The sequence below is a fragment of the Aotus nancymaae genome, unplaced genomic scaffold (assembly GCF_030222135.1).
Source record: "Aotus nancymaae isolate 86718 unplaced genomic scaffold, 86718_ANA_hifiasm-v0.15.2.pri h1tg000030l, whole genome shotgun sequence".
Classification (NCBI taxonomy): Eukaryota; Metazoa; Chordata; class Mammalia; order Primates; family Aotidae; genus Aotus; species Aotus nancymaae.
The window spans coordinates 26,298,409-26,315,277 of record NW_026988443.1 but is presented as its reverse complement, the minus strand read 5'-3'; the positions used below and the strand labels follow the sequence as shown (position 1 = coordinate 26,315,277).

At 38.0% G+C, this 16,869-nt stretch overlaps 1 long non-coding RNA gene across 1 annotated transcript in view; it reads left to right on the top strand.

Annotated features, from left to right (window-relative positions):
- The window catches only part of LOC110568641 (uncharacterized), a 150,390-nt gene that overhangs the window by 86,819 nt on the left and 46,702 nt on the right, over window positions 1–16,869 (top strand). The window contains exon 2 of the long non-coding RNA XR_002478881.2: window positions 12,796–12,857. This is a non-coding gene — a long non-coding RNA (uncharacterized LOC110568641). The remainder of the gene's footprint in view (window positions 1–12,795; window positions 12,858–16,869) is intronic.

Here is a 16,869-nt window from a genome sequence, read left to right as displayed (position 1 = left end):
GGATCAACGAGACAAAGTCAACAGGAATATCCGGGACTTGAACGCAGATCGGGACCAAGCACACCTAATAGACGTTTACAGAACACTCCACCCCAAATCCACAGAATACACATTCTTTTCAGCACCACATCGCACTTACTCTAAAATTGACCACATAATTGGAAGTAAACCACTCCTCAGCAAATGCAAAAGAACGGAAATCATAACAATCTCTTAGACCACAGTGCCATCAAATTAGAACTCAGGATTAAGAAAAGCACTCAAAACCACACGATCACATGGAAACTGAACAACTTGCTCCTGAATGACAAATGGATAAACTGTGAAATGAAGGCAGAAATAAAAATGTTCTTCAAAACCAACGAGAACGAAGACACAACATACCAGTACCTATGGGATACATTTAAAGCAGTGTCTAGAGGGAAATTTGTAGCAATAAATGCCTACATGAGAAACAAGGAAAGATCTAAAATTGACACCATATCATCAAAAGTGAAAGAGCTGGAGGAACAAGTTCAAAAAAACTCAAAAGCAAGCAGACGACAAGAAATAACTAAGATCAGAGCAGAACTGAAGGAGATAGAGACACAAAAAACCCTTCAAAAAATCAGTAAATCCAGGAGCTGGTTTTTTTTAGAAGATCAACGAAATAGACCACTAGCCAAATTAATAAAAAAGAAAAGAGAGAAGAATCAAATAGATGCAATAAAAAATGATAAAGGGGAGATCACCACCGATTCCTCGGAAATACACACCATCAGAGATCACTACAAACAGTTCTATGCACATAAACCAGTAAATCTGGAAGAAACAGATGAATTCCTGGACACTTGCACACTCTCGAGACTAAGCCAGGAACAAATTGAAACCCTGCATAGACCAATAACAAGATCTGAAGTCGAGGCAGCAATTAAAAGCCTACCAACCAAAAAAAGTCCAGGTCCAGACGGGTTCACAGTCAAATTATACCAGACATACAAAGAGAAGCTGGTACCATTCCTATTGAAACTATTCCAAACAATACAAAAAGAGGGAATCCTCCCTAACTCTTTCTATGAGACCAACATCATCTTGATACCAAAATCTGGTAGATACATAACTAAAAAAGAAAACTACAGGCCAATATCCATGATGAACATTGATGCAAAAATCTTCACTAAAATACTGGCAAACCGAATCCAACAGCACATCAAAAAGCTTATCCACCACGATTAAGTAGGTTTAATCCTGGGGATGTAAGGCTGGTTCAACATACACAAATCTAAAAACGTAATCCACCACATAAACAGAACCAAAGACAAAAACCACATGATTATCTCAATAGATGCAGAGAAGGCCTTCAACAAAATTCAACAGCCCTTTATGCTAAAAACTCTCAATAAACTAGGTATGGATGGAATGTATCTCAAAATAATAAAAGTTATTTACGAGAAACTCACAGCCAATATCATACTGAACGGACAAAAACTAGAAGCATTCCCTTTAAAAACTGGCACTAGACAAGGATGCCCTCTCTTACCACTCCTATTCAATATAGTATTGGAAGTTCTAGCCAGAGCAATTAGGCAAGAAAAAGAAGTAAAGGGCATTCATTTAGGAAAAGAAGTCAAACTGTCCCTGTTTGCAGACAACATGATCGTATATTTAGAAGACCCCATCATCTCAGCTGAAAACCTCCTTAAGCTGATAAGCAACATCCACAAAATCTCAGGATACAAAATCAATGTGCAGAAATCACAAGCATTCCTATACACCAATAACAGACAAACCGCCAATATACAAACTTCCATTTACAATTGCTTCAAAGAGAATAAAATACCTAGGAATACACCTAACAAAGGATGTAAAAGGTATCTTTAAGGAGAACTACAAACCACTGCTTAAGGAAATAAGAGAGGACACAAACAGATGGAAAATCATTCCATGCTCATGGTTAGGAAGAATCAGTATTGTGAAATGGCCATATTGCCCAAATTAATTTATAGATTCAATGCTATCCCCATCAAACTACCATTGACCTTCTTCACAGAACTAGAAAAAAACCACCTTAAACTTTATATGGAACCAAAAGAGAGCCCACATAGCCAAGACAATCCTAAGCAAAAAGAACAAAGCTGGAGGCATCACGCTGCCCGACTTCAAACTACACTACAAGTCTCCAGTAATCAAAACAATATGGTACTGGTACCAAAACAGAAGTATTGACCAATGGAACAGAACAGAGGCCTCAGAAGTAATGCCACACATCTACAACCATCTGATCTTTGACAAACCTGACAAAAGCAAGCAATGCGGAAATGATTCCCTATTTAATAAATGGTGTTGGGAAAACTGGCTAGCCATATGCAGGAAGCTGAAACTGGACCCCTTTCTTATACCTCATACAAAATTAACTCCAGATAGATTAAAGATTTAAACATGAGACCACACCATAAAAACCCTAGGAGAAAACCTAGGAAAAACCCCTCAGGACATAGCCACAGGCAAGGACTTCATACTAAAACACCAAAAGCAATGGCAAGAAAAACCAAAATAAAAAAAAATGGGATCTAATTAAACTCAAGAGCTTCTTCACAGCAAAAGAAACAATCAATAGAGTGAACCGGTAACCAACAGAATGGTCAAAAATTTTTGCCATCTACGCATCTGACAAAGGGCTAATATCCAGAATCTACAAAGAACTAAAGCAGATTAACAAGAAAAAACAAACGCATTCAAAAGTGAGTGAAGGATATGAACAGACTGTTTCCAAAAGAAGACATATATGCAGCCAACAGACATATGAATAAATGCTCATCATCATTGGTCATTAGAGAAATGCAAATCAAAACCACATTGAGATACCATCTCATGCCAGTTAGAATGGCGATCATTTAAAAATCTGGAGACAACAGATGCTAGAGAGGATGTGAAGAGAAAGGAACACTTGGGCTGGGCGTGGTGGCTCACGCCTGTAATCCCAGCACTTTGGGAGGCCGAGGCGGGTGGATCATGAGGTCAAGAGATTGAGACCATCCTGGTCAACATGGTGAAACCCCATCTCTACTAAAAATACAAAAAATTAGCTGGGCATCGTGGTGCATGCCTATAATCCCAGCTACTTGGGAGGCTGAGGCAGGAGAATTGCCTGAACCCAGGAGGCGGAGGTTGCAGTGAGCCGAGATCGCGCCATTGCACTCCAGACTGGGTAACAAGAGCGAAACTCCGTCTCAAAAAAAAAAAAAAAACAGAAAAAGGAACACTTTTACACTGTTGGTGGGAGTATAAATAAATTAGTTCAACCATTATGGAAGACAGTGTGGCACTTCCTCAAGGATCTAGAAATAGAAATTCCATTTGACCCAGCAATGCCATTACTGGGTATATATCCAAAGGATTATAAATCATTCTATTATAAAGACACATGCACACATATGTTGGTTCCGGTGCTGTTTATGATAGCAAAGTCCTGAACCAACCCAAATGCCCATCAATGATAGACTGGACAAAGAATATGTCGCTCATATACATCATGGAATAATATGCAGCCATAAAAAACGATGAGTTTGTGTCCTTTGTAGAGACATGGATGAATCTAGAAACAATTATTCTCAGCAAACTGACACATGAACAGAAAACCAAACACCACATGTTTTTACTCCTAGGTGGGTGATGAACAATGAGAACACTTGGGGACAGGGAAGGGAACAACACTCACTGGCCTAGGTGGGGGATGGAGGGGAGAGAAGAGGAGGGACAGCGGGGGCAGGGGAGGATGGGGAGGGATAACACAGGGAGAAATGCCTGATATAGGTGACAGTGGGGAGAGGAGGTTGGAGACATCAAACCACCATGGCGTGTATGTATCTACGCAATAGTCCTGCAGGATGCAGGATGTGCACATGTCCCCCAGAGCCCAAAGTACAATAAAAAAAAAATGTGTAGTACATTTAGTGGTGGGATAAATGTATAATTTCCCGATTATTACTATGAAGGAAAATATGCACTTGGTTGTATAAAAGTTAGCATGCTTATCTAATCGTCAGTAATATTATATATCCTCCCTTTTTAATGAAATTAAAGTTGAAAAATAAGTTGCTAATTTATTGTGATCATCTCTTTAATACATATTTATAGAATGTAGATAGAAATATATTTAAAGACCAAAATTTGGTCTTTTATTCATTTTACTTAGCATTTACTGATATGTGTACCTCTTGGGTGCTCCCACATCTCGTTGAATTTCCTTCTTTATGTTACTATTTGCTTTTATATTCTGTATTTAAATTGATTGATTGATTGATTGATTGATTGGAGAGGTGAGGGGCCCACTATGTTGCCCAGGCTGATCACAAACTCCTGCCATCAAGCATTCCTCCCATCTTGGCCTCCCAAATGCTGGAATTATAGGCATGAACCACTACACTCAACCACTTTTTTTTAAAACTAGCTCGTTAAAATGAAGAACAGCAGGGGAAGAACAAAAACCAGGATTTGTTAACTTTAGATACTACCAAAGTGAGGAATGGGGCTTCATTTGGGTAATCTCAGAGGCTTTGCATAGCTTTTCAAAGATGCATCCTTGTACTACCATTTTCTGTATTCTGTTGCAATTTCTTAATACCATCATTGAGTTTATTGATTTTTTTGAAACAGTCTCACTCTATTGCCCAGGCTGGAGTGCAGTGGCTCGATCTTGGCTCACTGCAACCTCTGCCTCCTGGGTTCAAGTGATTCTTCTGCCTCAGACTCCCAAGTAGCTGGGATTACAGGCATGCACCACCATGCCTGGCTAATTTTTTGTATTTTTAGTAGAGATGAGGTTTCACCATACTGGCGAGACTGGTCTCGAACTCCTGACCTCATGGTCTGCCCACCTCAGCCTCCCAAAGTGCAGGGATTACAAGCACAAGCCACCATGCTGGGCCCATTATTGCATTTATTAATGGTCTCCTTACCTTATTGTTTACCCATGTGCAGCTCACTAAGTACTGCTCTATGTACTAATTCAATTAGCTTTCTCCCATCACCTTACACCTGCTCTGGCATGGTGCTAAAAAGCCAAAAGCCTTTCATAAAAGAATTTTATATGATGCATTGAACATTGCAGTTTACTTAAAACAGCTTTTTTTTTTTTTTTTTTTTTTTTTTGACAAATGAACCACATTGCAAAATTTTAAGGTGAAATTGCTAGCAGTTTTTCCAAGATAAACATACTGTTTATGGACAAAAATCTTTTAAATTACCAGTTGATGAATATCTAATGGGATGTATATTTGCACAATAATAAAATCACAAAAAGATAATGGTTAGTAATTCTTAATCAGTTAAGAAGGACTCTTGTGACTGGAGTCTACACCAGGAGTGGGACTGTCTTTTCTATTTTCTACCATATAGGTCCTAGGAATTAGACATCTGTTTTCATTTCTTATAGTGAAAAGAGGTCTGAAACAATGTATAATGTCCTAGAAATGAGATAGACTGTTTGATGAGTTAAGAGCAGGTATCTGGATAAATGGAGGTCAGTAAAAACTGTAGTCTCTGCTTCTTATTGAAAAGAAAATACTCTGTAGGAAAAACCTGCAGTCATCAGTTCAGCAAAAATAATTATAGCTCCCACTGGAAATACTGAAAGGACCTGGAATCTCTTTGTCAAGTCCAACATAGAAAGTAGGATTTTCTTTTTATTAATACTTATTTTAAAATTTAAAAACTGAAACATTTTTGTTTAGTTGTTTTTTTTTTCTTTTTGAGGCAGGGTCTTGCTTTGTCACCCTTGCTGGAGTGCAGTGGTACAATCTCAGCTCACTACAACCTCCGCTTTCTGGGTTCAAGTGATTGTCATGCCTCAGCCTCCTAAGGAGCTAGGGCTACATGTGTACACCAGCACACCCAGCTAATTTTTGTATTTTTAGTAGAGACAGGGTTTTGCCATGTTGTCCAGGCTGGTCTTGAACTCCTGGCCACAAGCAACCTTCCTGCCCTGGCCTCCCAAAGTGCTGGGATTACAGGGGTGAGCCACCATACCCAGCCCAACATGGGAATTTTTTTTTTTTTTTTTGAGACAGAGTTTCTCTCTGTGGCCCACCCTGGAGTTTGGTGCCATGATCTCAGCTCACTGCAACCTCTACATTTTGGGTTCAAGCGATTCTTTTGTCTTAGCCTCCCAAGTAGCTGGGATGACAGTCTCAATTTTATATTTTGTATAGAGATGGGGTTTCACTATGTTGACCAGGCTGGTCTTGAACTGCTGACCTCAGGTGATCCACCCACCTCAGCCTCCCAAAGTCCTGGGATTACAGGCATGAACCACCGTGGCTGGCCTCAACATAGGATTTTCTTAATGATATTTTTTACCTAAGCCTCATTCTGCAAATGAAGACAAAAAATAATTTGGTAGAGGGAGCACCAACAATTCAGTGTTTTTGAAATGTCGTTACTTCTCAGAGTTAAGAATTTGCTACCTGTGTCTTCTACCAATTCCAAATATATTGATTCTTGTCTAGCCCCAAGTGGAAGATGGAGGTGCTAATTTTTCAGGATAATACCAGGCCATTGAAACTGGAATGGGATAAAATCCATAAAGAATTTATCCTAATTCCTGGCTAAGTCAGCAAAGACAATGTATGAATGTGAGATTGAATTCTCAACCCTAAATGTCATTCCCTCTTCTAATACCAAGAAAATTTCAAAGTAACTCTGTGTTATGAACAAAAAAGTTACCTGCTTTGACCAGCTGTTTTTCCTGTGTTAACCATGTTCTCTTCTAGCTGTGCAGAGCAGTATGACTTGTGCTAATCTGAAAAGCAGAAATAAAAACCTTAGTGTTTACAGGGACATTTCTGGTGGATGAAAGCAGGAACTTTGTCTGTTGGAAATGGCAATAAAAACTTCAGAACTCATTGATATATTTTGTTGCTTTTCTGGATTCTATTGAAAGTCCTTCTTACCAGTGCTTTGAAAGGAGTTTAGACAGTAACTAGGCACACAACTATGCCAAGAATTTTAATTGAGTTGAGGGACTTCATGCAAATAAGACTAAGACTTGTAATAGCAAATAGAGTTCTTTGATTTGTAGGTGTTTTGATATAACCAGTTGATACTCAGATTAGTCCCCAGTGGGATATTGACTATTGAAATATATGTAAGCACTTTCTAAATTTGAAGCATTACCAAATGTGTCTGTTTTGAGTTTGCCCTATTCCTATTAGCAGGTGTGGTGGTCATTTATTTAACAAGTATTTACTAAGTTCTTACTACGTGCCAACTGCTTTTCTAAGTACTAGAGGTATAGTAATGAATAAAACTTACATTCACAGGAATACATTTTTATATATAAAATAAAACATAAAAAATAGCTCAGGCATGGTTGCTCACACCTATAATTCTAGCACTTTGTGAGGCCAAGGTGGGAAGATGGCTTGAGGTGAGGAGTTTGAGACCAGCCTGGTAAATATAGTGAGACCCTGTTTCTATTAAAAAATAATAAAAATAGAAAATAACTTCAGATAGTGATTCATGGTGTGAAGAGGAAAAAGCAGAATATTTAGATAGTTTATGAGGAAGGGGGTAGGTTTTGAGCAGGAAAAAGGAGAAACCTTTTACCTAGGTTGTTCAGGAAAAGTCAGTCTGAAGAACTAACATCTGAACTGACACGTTTCTTGAGAAGTCAGCTATAATTTCTAAGTGGAGGGAACAAGCAGTGTGAAGATGCTATGATAGGAAGAAGCTTGGTATGTTCCAGAATGACAAGACCAGGTTATGAAGTGAGCAAAGCTCATTGGAATTTATAATCTCATGCCCACAGAATGGCAAGTGAATGAGGGAAGATGAGAAACACTAAATTTTCTTTCTTTGTACATTTTTATTTTTGTTTTTGCGTGAGTCCCTACATAGCTAGATGAACCATGTTAAAGAAGAGAATTATCTTGACTGTTTTACTACTTTTCCCTAGTGTCCTAAGAAGTATTTCTCTATGAGCACTGTCTCCATTCCCCTTCTTTATTTAGAAATATTTTCTTCAATTTGTATTTTCCATCTTAACAAATTTTACAATGGAAATACAGATTTTTTCTTTTATGCCTCTGCATATAACCTTATCAAAGGAAATAGAAGAGAGGATAATGCTGAAGAAATAGATACTATAGTGATTATATATTTTGAAGCAAATACTGCCTTTATTATAATCGAGTCAGTTCATTATGGGCAGCTTGCTTGCTTTAATCTCTCTTGAGCCTCAGTTTTCTCTGCTATAATATATGGAGGTGACTACTATTTATCTTGTAGAATTACATGAGATAAAGCACATGAAGCATTTAGCACAATGCTTGGCACATAGATAATGTTTACGGAGCACTTACTGTTTATCTTTTAGAGGCAGGGTCTTGCTCTGTCACACAGGCTAGAATGCAGTGGTACAACCTTGGCTCATTGCAGCATCAACTTCCTGGGCTCAAACAATTCTCCTACCTCAGCATCCTGACTAGCTGGAACTATAGGCATACACCATGATTTCTGGCTAACTTTTGTATCTTTTGCAGAGATGAGGTCTCACTGTGTTGCTCAGGCTGGTTTCGAACTCCTGGGTTCAAGTAATCCTCCCACTTTCACCTCCCAAAGTGCTGGGATTACAGATGTGAACTGCCGTGCCTGTCCTTACTGTTACGTTATCATGAAGATCTTTATTCTTTCAAATCATCTCCCAGTAAACCTTTTCTGCGGACATTTTAAAATAATTCCAATAAACTTTTATGCTGGCATTCCCCCCAGCTTATGCCACTGTCCAAGTATCTTTTCCTCTGTTGTCCAGCTCAGAGACACTGTATATTTATGAGACCATCTTTTGGTAACAAAAATGCCAGGAATCAGTGGTATATTAAAATTCTAGTATTAATTCAGGCTCCTGTCAAGCTCCTGATAAAGCCTATACATACTGTGTAGCTATACCAAAGATTATATAGCATAGGTGAAAATGTGTGAGTATATAGCCCTTGATCTCCCGAGCTGCATTTGGCCTGTCTCCAGTCATTCCGTTCTATCTAATTAATGACATTCCTGGCATATGGGAATCATACAGCACAGAATGTGTCCACGTTCTGCCTGTGAAAACGCACTTTGTTCTCCACCCGCAAAAAGGCAAATTCTGCTTTTCATTTCTTTATTGTGCCATTTTTTAAATGTCATTGTTCTATCTCCCTCTCCCTTCCTTCCCTCTCTCCCTCTCCTTCTTTTCTTCTTTCCTTTCTTTTCTCTCTCCCTCTTTCCCTCTCTTCCCTTCTCCCACCCCTTCCACCCTTCCTAGTAAAGGGAAGAGGGATGCCCCTTGGGGATTGGTTTTAGAGGAGGAAACTAGCATCATCACCTAAACTGATTCTGGAAGTTTTCTTGAAACTCAAGAATGATTTGCTTCAGTAATGCTAACTTTATCACAATCCCCTGAGAAGACCATCACCATTTTTCTACTGCATTGTAGCTTCTACTGTTTTCCTTGCCTAGCATGCTTTTTCTTCTTTTCTTTAAGACTAATCTCAAATCTTTCTTACTCTGCTAAATCCTACTGACTCTGGACTTGATTAATCCTGTGCCATTCAACACTTATGCTGTTGTATACTTTTTGCTGCTTAATTCATATTACTGAACCTTTACATAAGTTAAAGGCTTATTTCTCCAATTAGATTTCAGGTTTACTCAGAGCAAGGATTTTGTCTTATACATTTATAGTATCTCACTGTTTTTATCTTTCCCTACCCCAACTGTAATCATACTTTTTCTAAACACCTGAACATTCCTTCTTTTGGGGATAAGGGTATGTTAGCAAAGCTCTATAACCTTTTTTGTTTATTCCTCTGACACTCTAGTTCTCAGACGAGAGTTGTATAACTTGAGGAAAACCAAAGACAATGGTATATTTTGTAACATTATAGATACTACACAGGGCAAACCTTAACTGTTACTGCAAGAAGTCTATCTAAAATAATAGATTCAGGCTAATTTGAGTGTCTCAGTCTATACCCTATTTCATCCCAATTTCTTCTTTTTTTTATTATACTTTAAGTTCTGGGGTGCATGTGCGGAACGTGCGGGTTTGTTACATAGGTATACACGTGCCCTGTGTTCTCATTGTTCAACTCCTACTTATGAGTGAGAACATGTGGTGTTTGGTTTTCTGTTCCTATGGTAGTTTGCTGAAAATGATGGTTTCAACTTTTATTTTAGATTCAGGGGGTACATATGCAGGTTTATTGCATGGGTATATTGTGTGATGCTGAGGTTTGGGTACAATTGATCTTGTCACCCAGGTAGTGAGTATACTATCCAATCAGTAGTTTTTCAGCATTCCCCACCCCCCCAACTTTTGGAGTCTCTAGTGTCTGTTGTTGCCATCTTTATATCCGTATGTACCCAGTGTTTAGCTCCCACTTATGAGTGACAATGTGCGGTATTTGGGTTTTGTTCCTGCATTAATTTGCTTAGGATAATGGCCTTCAGCTTCATCCATGTTACTGCATAAGACATGCTTTTGTTCTTTTTTATGGCCGCATAGTATTTCATGGTATATATGTACCACATTTTCTTTATCCATTCCACTGTTGAGGAGCACCTAGGTTGCTTCTTTGTCTTTGCTATTGTGAATAGTGCTGAGGTGAACATATAAGTACATGTATCTTTTTTGTTGAATGATTTATTTTTCCTTGGGTATACACTCAGTAATGGGATTGCTAGGTCAAATAGTAGGTCTGTTTTAAGTTCTTTGAGAAATCTTCAAACTGCTTTCCGCAGTGGCTGAACTAATTTACATTCCCACCAACAATGTATCAGCAACCTCACCTGAGGTTCTCTGCAACCTCACCAGCATCTGTTGTTTTTTACTTTTTAGTAACAGCCATTCTGACTGGCATGAGATGCTATCTCATTGTGGTTTTGATTTGCATTTCTCTGATTAGTGGTGTTGAGCACTTTTTCATGTTTGTTTGACCTCAGATTTCTGAGTGAGTTTAGAATGTCTGAGCATCAAAATCAAATCCTGGAGTAGTTGAGTCAACCCCCAAATAAAATAAAAATACTTAAAGAAAAATTAGGCTTTTTTTCTTTCTCCTCTTAAATGCATTCAGTTCTTTTAGCTTCTCATTTATATTACCACCAGAAGGCAAAGAATAAATGCTGATCGTTCAGGTTTAAAAAAAAAATTTTGTTGATAGCTCTAGCAATTTGGTTGGAGAAATCAGGGAAAATTCAGGACTGAAGAAATTTAGAGGCTGTGATTTTCATTTATCCACTCCATCATTAATTATGACAAACCATAAAAACAGATTAATTCATAAAAGGATGATCACTGTGTATCATTAGAAGAAAATAATAATTTCTAAAAAAAAAATCGAGATTTAAAAACAAAGGGGATGATAATGAGCTCTGTTATTTAAACCAAAGAATATCACTGAAATCTGAAATAAACAAGCCATCCAACAGAAGAAGAGATCTATACTTGGTAACTGCATCCTGCTATGTGTAAGTTTGAAAAGGAAGAAGGGAAGACAGTGCTGGGAGAGGAGCCATGTATACCTGGATGTGCTCTATTAAAAGAGGTGCTTGATTGCTCAGTAATTGCAGAGCTAGGCTCTTGGGGAGGCCTTTGTCATCCCTCCTTGGCTGACACCAGATGATAGTGTGGCTCTGTGATAAGAGAGGACCAGTGTCTCCATGGCAACTAACTGAGCTCTATATATTTTACCTCATTACAAATGAGGATAGATAGTTATATATATATATATATATATACACACACACACACACACACACGCACACGCGCATGCACGCGCACACACACCCCAAGAGTGAATATATATGTGTTTATGTATGTATACATCCTGTCTTCTATCTAGAAAGTGAGTAGAATAAAATTTTTGAAAATGTGATTGATTGAAAGGATAAAGTTGATAGGCCTTTTTTCCCCATTGGTGCAGGTAAATATTTCATTTTTCAGTTCCTCTTATGGTTTTGTTCTGAACCCACCCAGCTGTAGCTTGAAAGATTAATGATGGGCAGCAAAAGAATGTGAGAAGAAGTGGTGAATGAATAGAAACCAGCACCAGAGAAGAAAGTGTACTGCCTGGCCTTTGGGACAAATAAATAAGGATTTACTAAGTCTGTTAGTTTCATCCCCATAACAGGAAAACTGGGAACCCATTAGAATGGAAATGTGGAGACTTTTATAATGTAATGATTCCTAGAGTTCCAAACCTTCACAGACTGGGGACAAGAAAAAAGAGAGAGAGACTAAAAATCAGCAGTTTCCTTTCTAATTTTCTCTTCTGTAGGTATTGATTTTACTTTAAGACAGCTAACTTTACTATGCCTCTCCTCACATAAGACCATTACACCTATGTGTTGATCTTTATAAGGTTAAACACATTTCCTGAAATAGCCTGCCTGTCATTCATTTTAAAGAAAAAGACCAAATTAAAGAAGTCATCAGTGGGTAAACTATTAAGTAGAAATTAAAACTTTTTATTCAAGACACAGGATGCAAATATTTGGTCAGAGAACAAAGACCCCAGGAGACTTTTGCAACCATTATATTAGCTTCAATGTATTAGTCCATCTTCTCATAGATAAATGACTTTAAGCTCTGAAACAAGGACCCTTAGTAGCCTGGCAGGGACTTCTGTTGATGCTGAAGACTGAGTCCTTCCCTCACTGTCTGTTTCTCAATTACTAATTTCTGAACAAGTATTTGGGTCATTGCTAAAAAGGGCATACATGTAGTTTTAAAACAAAAATAGTTTTTTGATACGAGTAACATAATTTTCTACCTTTTAGGACCTACTTACTGATGTCTTGCTCTTCTACGTGGCTTGTGAAAACTGTTAGAGTCTTCCAAGGTAAGTGCATTGCACAGGGGTGAAAAAAAGTAGGCAGGGTGGGGGAGGAGAACATAGGTATATACCCAGGAGGAATGAAAACATGCATTCACATATAACTTGTGCACAAAAGTTCACAGCAACATTATTCTTAATAGCTAAAAAGTAGAAACCATCCAAATGTTCATCAGTTGATGAATAGCTAAATATAATGTGGTATGTCCTATAATGGAACATTATTTGGCACTAAAAAGGAATGAAATAGTGATACACAATACCATAGGGATGAACATTGAAAACATTATGTAAGTGGAAGAAGCCAGTCGTGAAAGACCACTTATTACATGATCCACATATAAGGAGGAAGAGGGGGTGACTATTAAAAGATGCAGGGTTTCTTTTGGCGATGATGAAAATGTTCTCAATTAATTGTGGTGATGGTTGCAAAACTTTGAATATACTAGAAAACATTGAAGTTTGTTGTGAAAGGCTAAAAATGAATTCTGACAAGGATTAAGATAACAATGGGAACAACATAAGAACAGTGATGGTTCTAAGAAATATCCTTCTCTCTTCTAAGATTAAAAAAAACACATCTAACATCTGTTATTTGGTAAGACTGAGTAGGGTTAGTGCCATTAATGGTCTACCTTGTAAGTTTCTTCTCCAAAGTGGCCAAAGGTAGAGGCAAAGTGGGTTCTGGGGTACCCTGATTATTGTCATTCTGCATTAGGTCCTGACATCCACTGCCTTCACTGAAACCCTCTGGCCAGTTCCATCTTACAGATTCTGAGTTCCTGACTCAGAATCCTGGGTGTAAAGTCCTTTACCTAGAAAACACCACAGGTTTTTCTTCTAGAAAATGGTTTTCACTCCTGTTGCTCATCAGGATCCAGTAAATCTGCATCACAAGACTAAAATTTATGATCTTTGTGGTCAAAACTTTTTAAAGCTTTTCCAAATATTCGTCTTTTGGGCAATGCTAAGCTGCTGCTTTCACAGCCAGTCCATGGGTGTCCAATCCTATAGATGCACCAAACTTGGACACCTAAACATTCGTGGAATAAATATTGCCACATTGATCTGCTAAGTTAATAAGTCTTGCTAATATTGTATTGGAGCCTAAAAGTTATGCATTAAATGTTCCATTAAAAAGCGTGAACCTTTACACCCAGGTTTGGAGACAGAAAGGAGCATCCTCAAATGAGGCAGAGCAGTCTCAGAAACATAGTAAAATATAAGAAACTTAAGCCTTGGAACAGTTTTTTTTTTTTTTTTTTAAATGAGAAGAGGAGCAAAGGACATTGAGTCACAGTTTCTTTTTTTTTTTTTTAAATAATGATTTATTTGGGTTTCTGTTTTATATAACTACAAGAGCAGGGATTTCTTTTTCTTTTCTTTTTTTGAAAGAAAGAAAGAAAGAAAAAACGAAAAAAAAATGAAGAGGAAGAAAAAGGAAGAGAAAGAGAGAGAGCGAATGGGAGTATTGCTTTCTTGCACAGGCTAGAATGCAGTTTAGTAATGGGTATTGAAAACTTCTTTTATACCAATAATTATACTTGATGTAGACAGGAAGGAATAAGGGAAGAAAATAACAAACAAGCAGCCAACCAATATTTCATTTAAACCTATGAAATGCTATGCGATTACTGAGGAGTGATTTACTTCCAATTATGTAGTCACTTTTGGAATAGGTGTGAGGTGGTAATGTATGTTCTGTGTATTTGAAGTGGAGAATTCTGTAAATGTTTATTAAGTTTACTTGTTCCGGGTCTGAGTTCAAGTCCTGAATGTCCTTGTTAATTTTCTGTCTCGTTGATCTATAAAATCGTTAGCTCTTCTTGTTACATTGATCCTTTTGCCATTATGTAATGTCCTTCTTTGCCTCTTTTGATCTTTGTTGCTTTAAAGTCTACTTTATCAGAGGCGAGAATTGCATCTCCTGCTTTTTGTTTATTTGTTTATTTTTACTCTCTGATTGGTTGATAAATCTTCCTCCTTCTCTTTGTTTTGAGTCTTTGTGTATCATTGCATGTGAGATGGGTCTGGATGCAGCATACCGATGGGTTTTGGCTTTTTATCCAATTAGAATATATATAGGTTTAATACTCCCATTTGATGCTAGCTGGCTGTTTTGCCCATTAGTTAGTGTAAATTTTTCATTGTGTTAGTGCTCTTTGCTTTTTGATATATTTTTGGAAAGGCTGATATTGGTTGTTCCTTTGTATGTATAGTGCTTCTTTCAGAAGCTCTTGTAAAGCAGGCCTGGTGGTGGTGAAGTCTCTAAGTACTTGTTTGTTCGCAAAAGATTTAATTTTTCCTTCGCTCATAAAGCTTAGTTTGGCTGGATATGAAATTCTGGGTTGAAAGTTCTTTTCTTTAAGGATGTTAAATATTGGTCCCCACTCTTTTCTGGCTTGCAGGGTTTCTGCTGAGAGATCTGCTGTAAGTCTGATAGGTTTCCCTTTATGGGTAACCTGACCTTTCTCTCTGGCTGCCCTTAGTATTTTCTCCTTCATTTCAACCCTAATAAATCTGGCAATTATGTGCCTTGAGGTTGGTCTTCTTGAAGAATATCTTTGTGGTGTTCTCTGTATTACCTGGAGTTGAATATTACCCTGCCTTGCCAGGTTGGGAAAGTTTTCCTGAATGATATCCTAAAGAGTATTTTCCAACTTGGATTCATTCTCTTTGTCACATTCAGGTACACCTATCAAACGTAAATTAGGTCTTTTCACATAGTCCCATATTTCCTGGAGACTTTGCTCATTCCTTTTCATCCTTTTTTTCTCCATTCTTGTCTTCTCGTTTCATTTCACTGAGCTGGTCTTCGACTTCTGATATCCTTTCTTCTGCTTGATCAATTCGACTGTTTAAACTTGTGCACACTTCACGAAGTTCTTGTGTTGTGTTTTTCAGCTCCTTCAATTCACTTATATTCCTCTCTAAATTGTCCATTCTCATTAGCATTTCATCAAACCTTTTTTCAAGGTTCTTAGTTTCTTTGCATTGGGTTAGAACCAGTTCTTTTAATTCACAGAAGTTTCTTTTATTTTTTTTATTTTTTTTTATTTTTTATTGCATTTTAGGTTTTGGGGTACATGTGAAAAACATGCAAGGTTGTTGCATAGGTGCATACGTGGCAGTATGATTTGCGGCCTCCCTCCCCTTCACCTATATCTGGCATTTCTCCCCATGCTATTCCTCCCCAACTCCCCACCCCGCTGCTATCCCCCCATTCTGTTGGTTGCCGATTCACTCTATTGACTGTTTCTTTTGCCGTGCAAAAGCTGTGGAGTTTGATTAGGTCCCATTTGTCTATTTTGGCTTTTGTTGCCAATGCTTTTGGTGTTTTGGTCATAAAGTCCTTGCCTACGCCTATGTCCTGAATGGTTTTGCCTAGGTTTTCTTCTAGGGTTTTTATGGTTTTAGGTCTTATGTTTAAGTCTTTAATCCATGTGGAGTCAATTTTAGTGTAAGGTGTCAGGAAGGGGTCCAGTTTCTGCTTTCTGCATATGGCTAGCCAGTTTTCCCAACACCACTTATTGAACAGGGAATCCTTTCCCCATTGCTTGTTTTTTTCAGGTTTGTCAAAGATCGGGTGGTTGTAGATATGTTGTGTCACCTCCGACGCCTCTGTTCTGTTCCATTGGTCTATATCTCTGTTTTGGTACCAGTACCATGCTGTTTTGATTACTGTAGCCTTGTAGTAGAGTTTGATGTCCGGTAGTGTGATGCCTCCCGCTTTGTTCTTTTTGCTTAGAATTGACTTGGCTATGCGGGCTCTCTTTTGGTTCCATATGAAGTTTAAGGTGGTTTTTTCCAGTTCTGTGAGGAAGGTCATTGGAAGCTTGATGGGGATAGCGTTGAATCTGTAAATTACTTTGGGCAGTATGGCCATTTTCACGATATTAATTCTTCCTAACCATGAACATGGAATGTTTCTCCATCTGTTTGTGTCCTCTCTTATTTCGTTGAGCAGTGATTTGTAGTTCTCCTTGAAGAGGTCCTTTACATTCCTTGTTAGTTGTAT